Genomic DNA, 11,838 nt, shown 5'->3' with positions numbered 1-11,838 from the left:
ACCCTAACCCTAACCCTAACCCTAACCCTAACCCTAACCCTAACCCTAACCCTAACCCTAACCCTAACCCTAACCCTAACCCTAACCCTAACCCTAACCCTAACCCTAACCCTAACCCTAACCCTAACCCTAACCCTAACCCTAACCCTAACCCTAACCCTAACCCTAACCCTAACCCTAACCCTAACCCTAACCCTAACCCTAACCCTAACCCTAACCCTAACCCTAACCCTAACCCTAACCCTAACCCTAACCCTAACCCTAACCCTAACCCTAACCCTAACCCTAACCCTAACCCTAACCCTAACCCTAACCCTAACCCTAACCCTAACCCTAACCCTAACCCTAACCCTAACCCTAACCCTAACCCTAACCCTAACCCTAACCCTAACCCTAACCCTAACCCTAACCCTAACCCTAACCCTAACCCTAACCCTAACCCTAACCCTAACCCTAACCCTAACCCTAACCCTAACCCTAACCCTAACCCTAACCCTAACCCTAACCCTAACCCTAACCCTAACCCTAACCCTAACCCTAACCCTAACCCTAACCCTAACCCTAACCCTAACCCTAACCCTAACCCTAACCCTAACCCTAACCCTAACCCTAACCCTAACCCTAACCCTAACCCTAACCCTAACCCTAACCCTAACCCTAACCCTAACCCTAACCCTAACCCTAACCCTAACCCTAACCCTAACCCTAACCCTAACCCTAACCCTAACCCTAACCCTAACCCTAACCCTAACCCTAACCCTAACCCTAACCCTAACCCTAACCCTAACCCTAACCCTAACCCTAACCCTAACCCTAACCCTAACCCTAACCCTAACCCTAACCCTAACCCTAACCCTAACCCTAACCCTAACCCTAACCCTAACCCTAACCCTAACCCTAACCCTAACCCTAACCCTAACCCTAACCCTAACCCTAACCCTAACCCTAACCCTAACCCTAACCCTAACCCTAACCCTAACCCTAACCCTAACCCTAACCCTAACCCTAACCCTAACCCTAACCCTAACCCTAACCCTAACCCTAACCCTAACCCTAACCCTAACCCTAACCCTAACCCTAACCCTAACCCTAACCCTAACCCTAACCCTAACCCTAACCCTAACCCTAACCCTAACCCTAACCCTAACCCTAACCCTAACCCTAACCCTAACCCTAACCCTAACCCTAACCCTAACCCTAACCCTAACCCTAACCCTAACCCTAACCCTAACCCTAACCCTAACCCTAACCCTAACCCTAACCCTAACCCTAACCCTAACCCTAACCCTAACCCTAACCCTAACCCTAACCCTAACCCTAACCCTAACCCTAACCCTAACCCTAACCCTAACCCTAACCCTAACCCTAACCCTAACCCTAACCCTAACCCTAACCCTAACCCTAACCCTAACCCTAACCCTAACCCTAACCCTAACCCTAACCCTAACCCTAACCCTAACCCTAACCCTAACCCTAACCCTAACCCTAACCCTAACCCTAACCCTAACCCTAACCCTAACCCTAACCCTAACCCTAACCCTAACCCTAACCCTAACCCTAACCCTAACCCTAACCCTAACCCTAACCCTAACCCTAACCCTAACCCTAACCCTAACCCTAACCCTAACCCTAACCCTAACCCTAACCCTAACCCTAACCCTAACCCTAACCCTAACCCTAACCCTAACCCTAACCCTAACCCTAACCCTAACCCTAACCCTAACCCTAACCCTAACCCTAACCCTAACCCTAACCCTAACCCTAACCCTAACCCTAACCCTAACCCTAACCCTAACCCTAACCCTAACCCTAACCCTAACCCTAACCCTAACCCTAACCCTAACCCTAACCCTAACCCTAACCCTAACCCTAACCCTAACCCTAACCCTAACCCTAACCCTAACCCTAACCCTAACCCTAACCCTAACCCTAACCCTAACCCTAACCCTAACCCTAACCCTAACCCTAACCCTAACCCTAACCCTAACCCTAACCCTAACCCTAACCCTAACCCTAACCCTAACCCTAACCCTAACCCTAACCCTAACCCTAACCCTAACCCTAACCCTAACCCTAACCCTAACCCTAACCCTAACCCTAACCCTAACCCTAACCCTAACCCTAACCCTAACCCTAACCCTAACCCTAACCCTAACCCTAACCCTAACCCTAACCCTAACCCTAACCCTAACCCTAACCCTAACCCTAACCCTAACCCTAACCCTAACCCTAACCCTAACCCTAACCCTAACCCTAACCCTAACCCTAACCCTAACCCTAACCCTAACCCTAACCCTAACCCTAACCCTAACCCTAACCCTAACCCTAACCCTAACCCTAACCTAACCCTAACCCTAACCCTAACCCTAACCCTAACCCTAACCCTAAACCCTAACCCTAACCCTAACCCTAACCCTAACCCTAACCCTAACCCTAAACCCTAACCCTAAACCCTAACCCTAACCCTAACCCTAACCCTAACCCTAACCCTAACCCTAACCCTAAACCCTAAACCCTAACCCTAACCCTAACCCTAACCCTAACCCTAACCCTAACCCTAACCCTAAGCCTAAGTAAGCCTAAGTAAGCCTAAGTAAGCCTAAGTAAGCCTAAGTAAGCCTAAGTAAGCCTAAGTAAGCCTAAGTAAGCCTAAGTAAGCCTAAGTAAGCCTAAGTAAGCCTAAGTAAGCCTAAGTAAGCCTAAGTAAGCCTAAGTAAGCCTAAGTAAGCCTAAGTAAGCCTAAGTAAGCCTAAGTAAGCCTAAGTAAGCCTAAGTAAGCCTAAGTAAGCCTAAGTAAGCCTAAGTAAGCCTAAGTAAGCCTAAGTAAGCCTAATGCTCACTCACCTGCATGTCTTTGTCTTTTTTCTTTTGCGCCCTTCCGCGTTTCTTTGTCTTTTTTCTTCTTTGGTGACTGTGACTTTTTCTCCTCCACTACTTACCCTTCTCCACCACCCCACCCACCTCCATGCGAACTCTTTTCCATATATATCGCATATCATAACAATGGTAACAATGGTGGTACATTTTATTCTATCCCACTTTCAAACTACTTTGAAAATAACGTTTCTTCTTTGCAGATACAACCGATGCTCACGCTGATCGCAGTCTTTAGGAACTTCAACAGTTAACAATTAATAAAGAAAAAGCATCCATTTCATATTCTTTTCCTTTGTGTTGTCTCAATGTTTAATGAATCGTGTTATCTTAGCTCAGAAATTACTTATTCTCAAGAAAGAATTGGAGAGGCAAATTACGAAACAAAACATTGCTACGCGTTGACTAGCATATGTCACCTATTAAAAACAAACCTTAAATTCGCAGTTCTTGTTTCATGTTCAACAAGATCGGAGTCGACAAACTATATACGCCTGAAAAAGAACAACGTAAACATAAGTCGCGTCTCAACTATCTGAAGATAAATTGTTGTTATTCGACACGAACAGCACTGCATGTTTATCACCCTCACATTCGTCGCTTCATTCCATAAAATCTATACGCGCAGAGCCTCATCAAATAAAGATATCAAGAAATGGGTCAAAATATCTTTTCGCAATGTGCTACTTTAATTAAAGAAGTCACTTACTTCGATTACTGACAGCCACGAATAAATAAACGTAAGCAACTACGAAGTTCTTCCGGTTAGCCCACAAAACAAACAACACTTACTCACTAGCGAATTGATTTCACATAATTTTAAGGCAAATTGAACGTCATTATTAAACTTATTATTCATAACCAGTCTGCCAAATTTCAACGAATTTTACCGCAGCAAACGCGACAAAATTCACTTTCAGTTATAAGATAAGCGTCAGCTGCAAACTTTAATAAAACCTAAAAATTGACAAAGACTTCCATCAAAAACCAAAACATAGCTACACATTGTAAAGTATCCGGTACGAACTAAAAAATAAATAAAGGTTTTACTTCAGCAATTCTTCAGCAATTTTTAACCACAGCGAGTATATCAACTACATACGCCTGAATTGAAATTATATCAACAGAATTCGTTTCTAAACTATCTGAACATGCATTGTTGTCATTCCACATTAAAAATACTATATGTTTATCAACATCATATCCGCCGCTTAACTCCATATACTCTATAAGCTTACAGCCTTATTATTCAAGACTTCAAAACTAAAAATGGGTTAAAATATTTTCTGCCAATGTCATATTTCCATCACCGACTTCTGCTGCTAAGATCACTGACAGCCGCGAACGAATTCAACAAACGAGAGACGTTTCCGCTCAACACACAAAACAAACTCCTATTACACGCTGCCGTATGCCCTGCAGACAATTTTCAAATATAACACAGACTTCTATACATTGATTTCTCTTCGCTTTCAACAAACAAATCGTCTGCAAACAAAAGCCGCTAGCTTTTGCTTCATTAACATATGGGTTTGAGAGGGGACTGTCGGGTATAAAATAACGCAACCACAACCTTTTCTATGTTATAAACTCTTCACATTTCACGAACGGCTAATACGATAACCAGAGCTCTCCATTCCACAATGGCACATCATAACATCGGCTTCAAAATACATTTCATGACATCGCGTTACCCCTATGGAAGTTTATCCATACCACCAATTCACAGCTTTCGTCTAATAGATAGTTTTACGCAACATCCGACCAGCGAAGTTGTCGATTCCTCAATTGCATAAAATTGCTACGACTTACAAACATTTCACGAAATAATGTTGCCATTACACAAGTTTGTCGATTCCACAGACACATTCCATTCATCGGAGACATAACTTTATGAAAAGTACAACAAGCAAAGTTTTGTCCATTCATTAACAATGACTCAAAAATTTCTAAGGCGATGGCCTTGACCAAATGGAATAAAAGTTCACCACCAACAAAAGAGGTGTTACGCAAAGTATCTGTCACGCAGTGGAAACAAACAGGCCTCGGCTAAAAATCATAGGAATGAAGTCCTTCCCAGCGTCCTGTCCGTTACTCGATTTGACAACATGGCTCCTCTTTCGAAAGACACGCGAGCAGTTCCAGTTATTTTGACTTCCCTTTTCACGAAGATGTTGCCATTATTTCAGGTAAGTAACCTTGATATCACACCTTCGTCTATTCATTGTTCATCGGCAGATTGCTATGTGCAAGTCAAGTACGCGATATCTCTATTTTATGACATTTGAAAATCTGCGTTACAAGCCTTCTGCAAAGACGGCTAACACAAGCTAAATAAATTCATTCGTAGTTACAATTATCCTCGAGTAATTCCTATCTACGATAACTATCATAGTTCTAAAAACGTTGGTACAAAAGTTCTCACCAAAGTGACACTAAGTGACCCACGATTTGCAATCTTATCGAAGTTTCCAAAATGAGACAAATCGAGAATGTCACAATTCACTTCTCCTTTGCGTCACTTTTTATCAAAACAAGTAACCAAAACATTCTCTAGGCTGCATACAACTCAAAATGAGTGACGAACTATTTCCTTAATTCTATTTCCACTGCTGAAATACCTTGTTTCTATAGTCATGACATTTCATAACATCTAAACCATAAACAATTTACAACACTCATACCACGTATTATCTCTTTCCTAGTTTTTTCATCTGAGGGTTTCACTTCAGTTATGTACTTAGACTGTGATTTCCTCTCTCTAGACTGTAGAAGAATTTAGAATTGCGTTCAATCTGTTAGCAGTAGCAAACTTTGCTTCACAAAATAGCCTCCTTAGTTTTGAGCGACAATAACCGATTCTATTGAAAATTTACGTCGTCAAATGTACACGCATTTTCTCCTTATAGATCGACATAGATTTTTCATTGAACATTACACAGTTCCTGTTGCAACATTTCTCCGAGACTAAAAATAAAGTTTCCCCAATAAAGATTATTATCATTAATTATTATTAATAGCCTATACCACTTCTCACTTTTCTCTCAGGCTTCTAGTGTCATAATTCCGCCTTTTGCGTTCCTTGTACACTCAATACCTCTAACCTCCACAGACAGATTCAACTCGATAACTGTTCCTTTGCTATGTCTCAAACCACAACAGAAAAACATTTTGCCTCCCAATTTCGTATACCAGAATTTTCCAACTTCACAGGAACAACAAGTTTCTTGCAAAATATAACTTGAAATCTATCCATATGCAGCTATCTAAAAACTTGTCTTCCTTTTTGCACGTTTTTGAGACACCTTGTGTTTATTGTGAACAAACAAAAAGAGTGTAACCTAATGACAATAAGACAATTTCTCTTACCTCAGTAAACTTTTTAGCATGAAATCAGACAGCATAACGATACAAGACCTTGTGAGCAACTCAAACAAGCTGAAAGTATTCAACAAAAACAAAACCATGTACTTATCAACACACACTCTCAATATAATATTGCACATAACATAGCCTCATTGTTGAAAAACAAATCATTTCTTGGTGGGCACATTCTAAATTTGGCCGCTGAATTTGACAGTTAAAAAGATGCAATTTACATGCCTCACTTAAACAAGCGCTGCATCTCAGGCGAGAGAAAAATTGAAGTCTAACAAACACAAAACCAGACAACGGGCATGCAACATTTAAATGTTTCTTTTACAATTATTTAATGGCTTCCTTTGAAGAGCTGAACATCAATGCATAACTTTTCGTACTCCAGTTTCACTGTGCATCCATGTTTCCTAGCAGCTCTTACATGAGGTAAGAGCGATTTCCTGATGTCAACAATTTCTTTTGGGAAGTCCTTTTGAACTCCAAAATTTGTTTCATCAAGGTTCAGAGCCTTGAAACACTATGGTGATCAGACTCACAGTCTACAGAAGCAAATTCTGATGCCCTTTAGCTGTGCTGAAACGAGTTGCACTCATAAAAGTTCGAAAAATAAGACCCTGAACTAAACTTCTTTCTCAAAAGAAGAAAAATTATGGCAAAAAAATAAAAAAGCTCAGAGTTCAAAACACAAGAAATACAAGTGCAAATCAAGCGACCAAGTGTGTAGTGCAAATTTTCCGAGAGGACACAATTATCGAAAAAGATAATATACCCTCAATTTTTCCAACAAGGGATTCAAAAAGTGGCAATATTGTGTACCCGGCAGACACTTCAACTTTGCTGCGGGACAAATCATGTCCAACCGGGGAAGACAATAACTAATCCACCTCAACAGTGAGTGTCGATAGCATGAAAATTACCACCACCACAGTTTTATTTAACAACAAGAATTTCCCACTGCAAAGCAAATCAGATAATGACAATGTGTTCGTGCAGCAGGGCTTTGATGCGAAAGAAAACCAAGAATGCAAATGCAGGCATGACATTAACAGAGTGTCAAAAAAGATAAAGTCACTTGACAAACAACGAAAGATTCAAGATTTGAGGCAAATAGGTTCATACTTTTCGACTCTCATATCAAGTTTTCCACCGGCTTGCCTGATTAGAAAACATTTCTTGTCTCACACATTTTTCTGACATTCAACTTCATTACTATAATAGTTACTCCAGTGTTATGAAACATCCATCATATGTTCTGTCCAGAGGAAGACTTTGCAATCTTGTTGAGATTGAGGAGTCATTTTTAACAGTAATAACAATGATTATTACACAAACATGTTTTGTGCTTAGGTGACTATATTATTTCCAATGCATGAAATTCTACCTTGCAGTGTATAAGAAGTGCATATTTTTTTTTTTATCAAGGGTTCCAGATAATTTTTCAATCCAGGTTGTCATAAAAGGAATTCTCACAGGTCAATTCTGCAAGGGAACTTGATTTGACAGTCCTTGAAGCTTCTGTGCCAAGATATTAACAAGAGGTATACTGTCTATTCTACAATTGCTCACGATTGTATTGCAGCATACTTTAAAAGCATTGATGAAATTTTCCTTCTTTCTGATTAAAAAACACTTTGAGTTCTCACTCTCTCGAACACAGGAATCGAGAATACAAACATTGGCTTATGCATATTCTTCCTGGAACTGTATTTGGGCAACACGAGCCCCAGTCACTACAGATAGTGGTTTCAAATTACCTTCATCATGGATATTAATTTGCGACAGACAAAGTCCAGAAAGGCTAACTTGTTTCACAATTTTAATTCTGACAAGTGTCTCTTGCATGTTTCTCCCAGAAATTTTCTGTCTGGGCAAGCTACATAAAATTGGTCATTTTCCAGAAAGTCACGTGTACATTTTTCCACAACAGCAGAACTGTCACTTGCACAGCACTTTGCAGCTTCAACTTCAAATATAATACCTCTGTGAAAGTTCCTAAAATATTTAGCGGCTTCTGCTTTCTTCTTTCCCATGCAGTACCGAGTTTCTTGAAACTCCCTCTTCCTTTGCAGACCAGTTACAGCGGGTGTCTTTGATGATGTCATCTTTCCAATTCTCTCACTGAACCACTCAGAACTTCTTTATTTTGACACAATTGCATTGAGTCACGAATGAAAACACAACTCTTATCTACAGAAAAACTTTGTTTGTCTTGGACAGATTTAAGTCTTAATATTTCAGATACAACTTTGATGAAGCTAAGTAATGACACAGCTTGGTTACTCGTTCATTATCAACTGACGTCTCTCCGTTCGGTCTTCAATTGTAACCACAGCTCACCTCCACTGGCGAGTTACGTTTTCTTCCTCCCCTTTTGTCTCGCTGCAGAAGATGCTTTTCAAACACAATTTCTTGAAGTGGAATTCTTTTCATGAGCTCTTTCTCTCGATCTTGCGATGCTCTTATAAACCACCTGTGTGCAGCTGATTGCCTTGGTAAGCTCAAAACCACATGACATAGCGGCTTCCACCAGTTTGAACGCAAAAGCAGCAACATGCTTGCAAAATCCTCGTTTCCCAGCAGCCTACCAGTGGTCTATTGCAGCCAGCCTTTTTCAAGATGTCTTAGCGAAAATGATTGAACACGCATAAAGCCCTTCACCAGATCAAACACTTTTACCTTGTTTCGTGGCGGGCCGTGTAGCCTTCAAGAACAAACATACGTTGTTGTGGTTCAGCAAAAGGTTCACTCGCATGGTTTTCTTAGACGTTTCAACCTTTTTTGTCTTTAAGAAGGCCTAAACTTCCTTTACATACTTTTCATCGGGAGTAAGCTCGAAATACTTCTCCAAAACCGAGTGGGAGATCGTCTCAATGCCTGCCAGCGAAGACGTCCAGCCGTTCTACATAATATCATAACCGAGTGTTTCTCTCCTCTTTTCCTCGCACAATTCCCAGTCTGGGTTATTAAGAAATCTATCATCCAAGGCCATTTTCAATATATAACTGGACTCTAGTAAGACACAAAAAACCAACTTTGAGACAATGTATCTAATTAACAAACAATTAAAAGATCGATTCAGACATCTCGAAACAGCACTCACGCGATCTACGACTTACTTGCGTCAAAACTCTTTAAAATTGAGTTGACTTAAATTTTGGCATTCTAGATACTTTAACCATCTTATGGCTTCAGATTTGGTGAGCTTTCCGATTTCTTTTTTTAACTTGGCCTCTATAATTTCGTCTTCAGAGAGACGGACGTCTGACACAAAAGCCGCCATCTTGTCTGTTTACGTATGTTAATTTCTTACATGAACCTACAATGCACTGCGTGATGCCATCTTTTTTGCTTGCGGAGCGGATTGGCGCTTTGTTACTATTCAAAGACTGCAAAGAAACAATTTCCTAACTTCAATGTAAGCTTAATTTTCCATTGTTTTGTCACCTGTATGCACTGTTTGTGCCCAAGTTCCTGTGTTGTTTTTTAAGTTGAATCAGGCTGAATGAGCTAACAACTGACCCTGAACTTAATTCACAGATCGGAGTCGATTCAGTGTCGGATATCAAGAAACCAAGTTTCATCTTTTTTCACGGCTGTAGTTAAAAGGTAAGACTTCTGTTTGCACTTATTTTGCTTGCTATCGTTTTGACGCCAAAAAATTGATGACTTTCTCTTGACAAGAGAAACCTGTTTTCGTGTGAACATAAAGCCGATGCTCAACATTACACTTTTGTGACCTTTCCCAGTGTGCACAAAAAATTCTGTAGCCAGGGCATCAAAACAATTGCCTGCAGAGAACAGCACAAGAGCAACATTCCTTCCATGACACAACAGCTTTTTACAAACTACTAATTTTGTAAGAAATTCAAGACTATGGATTGTCATTGTCACAAAATCACTTGCACGTAAGAAACTTAAGGTAATTCCATCAAAGTATAACTCACAGAAGATTCACTTTCAAACTTTACCTGTCAGTTGCTTATTTCAAGAGAACTTATAGTTTCAAACAAAAAAGTTGGGTCTTGGTGTTCGCTAACGAGGACATTCAATGAATCCCACAATTCCTTAAATTATCTGTTCTCAGAAACATTTATATTTGAACCATTCACTTTGCGCTTTGTGAGAGCAGAACAAAAAGTAGAAATTTAAGTGAGAAAAACATCAATGGATGTACTGCATCAATGTTAAGGAACAATTTCATGTTCCTTTCATGATAAAGATGCCCATATTTAGCCCAAAGGCATTCAATATGTTTCAGGCACGCAGTGTTCCAGAGAGCACATATTAACTTTTCCGAAAACTTTAGCCACGCTCTCATTTTCAGTGACAGTATTTTACTCTGCAGTAGAAAATAATCTACATCTTCATTGCATAGAAAGAACGTCATCACTGCATTTTAAATGAATAAAAAATCATTCGGTAAACAATACTTGTTTCCAACGAAAAACGATGATTTGTCTATCGTAAGCCACGTGGTTTAGCAAAAGCCACCATTTTTTTGTTATTTTAGCATAAAATAAAGGTTAAAGTTGGTAAGCAACCTTAGTTTAGATGAGCCCACAATCATCTCTGTGGTCTTCAACAGCATATGCCTTTCCACATTTGGAAAGCGTTATTTAAGGGTAGCACGCCATGCAATTAATCAGTTTCTCCCTTCTGGGAGTCCTGCAAGTTGTCACTTGGCTTCAAGTTTACATATGCACGCACTCGTGAGAGTGCAAAATGACACCAAAAAATCATGGGTAGTAGGGATGTGCAATGCAATTCTGAAGAATCGCCTTAACCTTATAGCAAAATAGAAGTTTATTTCTGAAATGCTCTAAGTGGATTTCTTGAGCAGATTGCTTGCCAATTTATGGGCAATTTTGGCCAGACAAAGTTTGTTTGATGCAAAAGTTATTATTTTTTATTTATTATTTTTCACCACATAGAGAGAGAAACTATTATAGTAAATACAGCGGCAGTAGCCACAGCAAAAATGGAAAAATTTGTAACTGCTGGGTAAATAGGATCTTTTTGGAATAACCACACCTGTGAGACAAACAAAGTTGAGGCAATTTGAGAATACAAATCCAATTTTTTTTAAAATCATTTCGTGTTTCAGACCAAAGATCAAAATACCCAAATACTCTCATGAGGTTTCCAAAAATAACAATAGTTTTTTTTTTAAAAAATTGATTACCTATGTATGTTGTGACTGCTGGGTATCTAGCTTCTTGAACAACCATGTGTGTATGGTTAGCCAAATGTTGCAAAATTCAACAACTTGGACCTTCATATTCAACAACTTATATTTATGTTCAACAACATATATTTATATTCAACATTTTATATTTATATTCAACGATACGCATTTTCTTTCAACTTCAACCCAAATTATTTTCATTCAACAAAAATATTTGTTCAACTTCAACCAAAAATAATTTCATTCAACAAAAATATTTGTTCAACTTCAACCAAAAATAATTTCATTCAACAAAAATATTTGTTCAACTTCAACCAAAAATAATTTCATTCAACAAAAATATTTGTTCAACTTCAACCAAACATAATTTCATTCAACAAAAATATTTGTTCAACTTCAAC

General features: G+C 39.5%; 1 protein-coding gene across 3 annotated transcripts in view; it reads left to right on the top strand.

Annotated features, from left to right (window-relative positions):
• The first annotated feature begins 4,957 nt into the window (after positions 1–4,957).
• LOC110062370 (DNA repair protein RAD51 homolog A-like) overlaps positions 4,958–11,838 on the top strand; it is a 42,832-nt gene continuing 35,951 nt past the window's right edge. For 2 of the 3 annotated variants that reach the window (XM_089275891.1, XM_089275893.1), the window contains exons 1-2: positions 9,408–9,667; positions 9,790–9,858. The gene's annotated coding sequence lies outside the window, so the exon portion shown is untranslated. Of the gene's footprint in view, positions 5,064–9,407; positions 9,668–9,789; positions 9,859–11,838 lie in introns of those variants that run through there. The other variant, XM_089275892.1, reaches the window with a different exon arrangement.

This window comes from Orbicella faveolata, unplaced genomic scaffold (genome assembly GCF_042242905.1).
Source record: "Orbicella faveolata isolate gen_17 unplaced genomic scaffold, um_ofav_v1 contig_4, whole genome shotgun sequence".
Lineage (NCBI taxonomy): Eukaryota > Metazoa > Cnidaria > Anthozoa > Scleractinia > Merulinidae > Orbicella > Orbicella faveolata.
The sequence above is the reverse complement of the archived record's forward strand: the minus strand, read 5'-3'. Positions and strand labels throughout refer to the sequence as shown.